Raw genomic sequence first — 6,000 nt, forward strand, 5'->3', positions numbered from 1 at the left:
GTGGTGGTGGGAAACCAAGGACAAAATGACTTCCTATAACGAAATTGTGAAATGGTACCGACTAGAGCGAAGGACTATGCCGCCACCTCATCCGGGCTTGACCCGTAAGGAGGCGGTTTTATATCGACAACTTCAAACGGGGTCATTATTCACCCCGGTGCTGATGAGGCACGTGTGTCCAAGTGTTTATGAAAGTGATCTGTGTTGTGTGTGCCGAAAGGAAAGAGCCACTGCAGCTCACATCCTTTGGGACTGTGCCAAGAATCCGCATGAAGCTGCAACAATAACAACGATCCCGCCGCGGCTCGAGGCCGCAACGAGATGCTATGACCAAGATGTCCAAACCCATGCCGTCCAGCAGATCTCGGCGGCCCTCGAAAGGCAACGACCGAGCGAAACCGGAGGGAGGCTGCCACCCCAACAGAGGGGCAGGCGCGGTCGACCAAAGGGAATAGTGCGGCCGCGGCCGAAGTAGAGGCGCCACACGCCGTGAAGACGTCATGGCCGCGTCACGGTAACGCCTCCCTAACAGGGGAAGGCTAACCGTTCTGCAGGCTTTCACAACAAAGTTTCCTCACTCACTCACTCACTCACTCAATTGCATCGGCAACCTTCTTCAAGATCGCAGAGCATTCCTCACCTGTGATAATGGAATGCCTTTAATTTCGATGTTATTCATTTTGCTGTACAGTTCCATGTCGGCGATTCTCTTTGTTAATGCTTGATTCTGAGAAGTTAGAGCTTTGTAGAGTTACCCGTTCATTGAATGTCGCTTTGAATGTGTCATACTGTTCACTCATGAAACACACGATTTCAGCTAGAGAAGCAAGGTTGCCAATTCCCTTATCGTCAAACCTCTTCCTAATCTTGGCAGCCAGACTGTCAACAAGTGCACCAACAAGCTTATCGTTAAGCAGTGATTCCAGATGCTCAATTTTTTAGCGAGTTCAGTTTTGGTGGGCATCGCAGAAAACAGATCAAAAACAAGATACACACTTGTGAACAGCAGCCACAACAATAGCATAGGACGCAGTGAGAAGTATAAAAACTAACCTGCAGTAAAAATATACGATGGTTAGGCTGCGTCCTGTTTCGTTGCAGCCGCTGCTCAGTAGTGAAGCCGGTGCCGGGATGGTCCCCTATATATGGCTCTCCAGCCGAGCAAGCGCGGGCGCCGTAGGTCCGAGTCCAGGAAAGCACAGTCAGCCTGCTGAGTGTGCGCAGTATGCTCTGCAAGGTAACAGGTAGGATGAGGCCATATGCTGCTTCAGAGGGGGAGGCACGCATGCCCCACGGATGTCTACAATATGCATCTTTGCACGACTTAAAGCCACGGAGTGCCAAATTCGTTATTCCATTTGACCAAACGCACAGGCGCAGTACATACATACATACATACATACATACATACATACACACATACATACATACATACATACATACATACATACATACATACATACATACATACATACATACATACATACATACATACATACATACATACATTAAATTAAAATTAAATTATGGGGTTTTACGTGCCAAAACCACTTTCTGATTATGAGGCACGCCGTAGTGGAGGACTCCGGAAATTTCGACCACCTGGGGTTCTTTAACGTGCACCTAAATCTACGCACACGGGTGTTTTCGCATTTCGCCCCCATCGAAATGCGGCCGCCGTGGCCTGGATTCGATCCCGCGACCTCGTGCTGAGCAGCTCAACAACATAGCCACTGACCAACCATGGCGGGTACATACATACATACATACATACATACATACATACATACATACATACATACATACATACATACATACATACATACATACATACATACATACATACATACATACATACATACATACATACATACATACATACATACATACATACATACATACAAAGCGTCAGGACCCTTCTCCGGCCCTCTCCCCATCTTGTTGGACAGTACTAAATGACCAGATTACACAAATTCATCGTTTTTGCTTTATTTTAAATTTCAATTTTATGAGGAATCGTTACACTTGGTCTATATACAGAAGTTTTTGGCGGCTGTTACGACGAGAAAAGAAACCTGAACTTGAAAGAGAAAAAGAAACTTCGTTTGATAAAATGTTTTCAACAACAAAAAACATATGAAACTTGAAGTATTAACATATATTGCGATTATAACCTGCGATTGACCCGGATGACGCCCTTCATACGTTAGTTCTGTTGTATGTACCACACGAGGCAGATGTACGCAAATAATGCACATTATACTGCGACCAAGCGACGTATCCTATATCATGAATGCTTGCAGGGGGAGTTGGCGTGTTGTCAGGATGGCCGAGCGGTCTAAGGCGCCATACTCAAGGTTCGACCTTTCCTCTGATAGAGGACTCGAGGCTTCTGGTCCACGAATGTGGGCGTGGGTTCGAATCCCACTTCTGACAAAATTTTTTTTTGTTTCCGTTGCGAATGGGCTCATGCAACTTTTGTTAGCACAAAGGAATTTCACCTCGTCGTGCCAAAACAACCATGTCAGAAGTTCGAATCCAGCTTTGAACATTACAATTAAAATTTTATTAATTCTTTTTTTTTTCTTTTTTATACAAAACTTCTAGGATTGTTGCTTTAGGAAAGGGTTCTAAGACGCACCAAGACATGTGTCCTCACAGACATAATGCCTATTAACTGAAAGTTTTCTGCCTTCGCGTAAAACATGAGGCTTTCAGATGTTGCGAATTCATCGGAAAGGTTGGTATTGACGTTTTATTTTAACACTTCTTTTTGACTATCACAAACAAAGTACATACTGCTAAAATTTCCTGTAACAAGTTTCTCCTCCACACTTCTGGAAATTTTCACTCTGAGGTTTCTTTTTTTGACTATGCAAATGAAACGCCTTATATATGTACTCCAGGAAAACTTACGGAATGCAGCATCTGCTATCAGCAAGATAAGAGGGCAGTAAAAAAATATTAGCAAAGGAAGGAGCTGGGAATGGAAGAACCTGGAAGCCTATATGCAGAAGCATTTCTCTTAGCCTTTTTTTTTCAGCTGCCCTTTGACTGCACATTGCGAACATGAGCTGAGCACATTGCGTATATAGAAGCAGTTCATGTTGCAGAAATCTTTTTCCCTGCCTTCCCCCTCCACCGCCTCTTCTTGCAGCACGCATATATAGCAAACTTCCAGTGGCACTGTGGATTCCTTCACAAGAAAACCCGGAAAATGACCAGTAAAGCGTTTTCGAATTTTTAACACAAAGAACGTGTGAATGACTATAGAGGACGAATTGAAAAAAACAACAACAGATGTGCAGGTGATTGATAGCGGCTAAAAGAACAAGTACGGCAAAATGTTGCCCTTTTGATCAGCGCCCGATTTTGCGGCTCCTAATCTTATTACGCAGTGTCCTTGGGGGTATATAGCAGCGACTGAGTCAGCACTCGTAAAGTGCGATCAAAGTACTCGAAATCTAAAGCGATGTGCTTTACTGTTCCAGATCAAATGTTTCCGCACAGTTCAATATGTATGCAGACTGTTAGCTCGAACACCAATGCATTTATCCACATTTGTTTGGAACGTATTTCTTGGATTCGTTTTAGGCACAATTTGGCTGGCAAATGGTTACATACATACATACATACATACATACATACATACATACATACATACATACATACATACATACATACATACATACATACATACATACATACATACATACATACATACATACATACATACATACATGCATACATGCATACATGCATATACATACATACATACATACATACATACATACATACATACATACATACATACATACATACATGGCGCCGGAAATCATACTGAATTTTGTCTAGAATGTCTTTTTCACGCTCGAAAAGACATTTCACCGCGAACATTGCGAACTCGGGCTGGATTTCGCGGCAACGCCCATGCACCGGGAGTTACATAACGCAAGCAGCCCCATCCGAGCACAAAGTTTCAAGGGCGTTTTGATAGTGAACGGGCTCGCCGCGGAACCTACGGAGCGCCTGGATTTCAATTCCGAAACATTATGGGCATAAAGTTCTCATAATCTTTGGATGCGAAAGGCGTATTGACATTTCAAAGTTGTGCTTCAGATATTCAATTGCGAAAGTTTGTGGCTTTAATGCTGTTATAAACATTTGACGCCAAAGGTGCATTGACTTTTCTAAAGTCTTAGATCGGAACATACGACGAGACAAGCCAAATCAACACACTATCAGACAAGTTGGCAGAACACGCAGCGAGAACCGATGAGACAAAGCGTTGTGATGGTTCATTTGTGCCGTCATGTCGCATAAGAAAATATCAACATTTTTTTTTTCACCTACGCCAAAGCATCCATGTCAAGACACTAAAGCCAGCCAGGGTAACTACGTTCTTATTTATTTTTTCTACTTTGACTTTTATTCGTGAGGACACATCGGGCTTCTTAATTTTTTTTAATTCTCGCTACCCTACCCGCGGGCTGACAGAGCCAGCCAGAGCGCATGCGTTTTTCTCGTGTTGCCCTGACCACCGCGCGGTGCACTTCGGTGCGCCTTTGGTTTTCTCTGGCTGAGTGTATTTTCGCCTGGCATTATTTTGGGCGCCTTCTGGTTAGCAGGCGAGAAAAAGAAACAATGGTCGCTCGCCGCCATCACTGTGAAAACTCGACGGATGGCACCGCGTTCGCTTGAGCCCGACCTCTCCGGAAAGTCTTGTCTCGCCGGCGTAGGATACCGAGCACTATGCGTATGGTTCTCGGTGGACCAAACGTCTCACGTTTTCTTCCATATTCATTCGGTAGCCACATTAGGTGCCCAAAGTAGGCATTGGATTGTGGCCAACATGCTCTCCTTTGCGGATTTTTTTTTTTCATTTTGGTGCACCCGCCCCACAAAAGAAAAAAAAACGTAGTTGCGGCGCAGCGAATTGTCGCATGGTGACAGTTTGTTACTTCTTCTTTTGCGGAAAGTAATCGGCCACGGCACGCTTCAGTTGCCGGATACTATTATTATATTATTGCGATAGCAACTATATGAACACTATAGGAACATTCCTGCTGTCGCCGTCGCCCTCATGTTTCGTATGGAGTCTAAGGGCGATAACGTCGTGACCGCGCGCCGCATGCTGCACGTGCGAGTGAAGAGTAGGGAGACGGGGGTGGAATGGGTGAGCCGACGATGGTGGCTCAATCTTGTGTGCGCAAAGGAGAAAAGTGGGGAGTAAGCGCGCCGCCTTCCGTCGCGCGCGATACATCGAGGGGAGTGGATAGAATGGGGGCGGGATCTAGTATTCTGTGAATCTGGGATTGGGCAACATGTTTATTTGCCTTGTTTGACGCATTATATACAGTGACTTTTTCTTAGATACGTAGATTTATTGGAGACTTATGCGCATATTTAAATATCTTGTTGTGAGGTTTTGTGTATACGTGGAGTGAACTTTCTATCCAGTGACACGTTTTTGCCATTTATCAAGCATTTGTATATTCCATTGTATCTTCGCATTTCTAATGAACGAGGTCGAGTCAAATGAAAGTGAGCCTACCCACCGCGCGCAATAATGGTTTGGTTCATTATCTGCGAGGCATGCGCGTAGTACACAGGCATCTCTCATTTACAAAAGTGACACGCAGGTGTCAGGGTAAAAATTATTTAATGCTCTCATACACTGGGTTGAACATGGTTGCCTGACGTATTGGACGCTTCAGAAGTTGAGCAGCGTGGTGCCGTGAGGTTTTTGACAGCTGAAGGTGTTTCTCAAAAAGAAATTAGTCACCATATGACTGCGGTGTACGTTGAACATTGCATTTCATTGGCCACTGTGAAGCGTTGGAGCAAACAGTTGAAAGAAGGACGTGAAAGTTGCAAAGGCGATCCAAGACCGGGCCAAAGCCATCGTGCAATCACCCCCAACAAAATTTCAAATGTTGATGAGTTGATGAGACAAGAACGGAGGATAAGCATCGATGAGCTGGCAGTGCGTGTGAACAT

General features: G+C 44.5%; 1 non-coding gene across 1 annotated transcript; it reads left to right on the forward strand.

Moving 5' to 3' along the window:
- Positions 1–2,319: 2,319 nt before the first annotated feature.
- On the forward strand, positions 2,320–2,436 carry TRNAL-CAA (transfer RNA leucine (anticodon CAA)). Its single transcript has 2 exons — positions 2,320–2,357; positions 2,404–2,436. It is a non-coding gene; the product is annotated as a tRNA-Leu (tRNA).
- The last annotated feature ends 3,564 nt before the right edge of the window (positions 2,437–6,000 follow it).

The sequence above is a fragment of the Dermacentor andersoni genome, chromosome 4 (genome assembly GCF_023375885.2).
Source record: "Dermacentor andersoni chromosome 4, qqDerAnde1_hic_scaffold, whole genome shotgun sequence".
Taxonomy (NCBI): Eukaryota; Metazoa; Arthropoda; class Arachnida; order Ixodida; family Ixodidae; genus Dermacentor; species Dermacentor andersoni.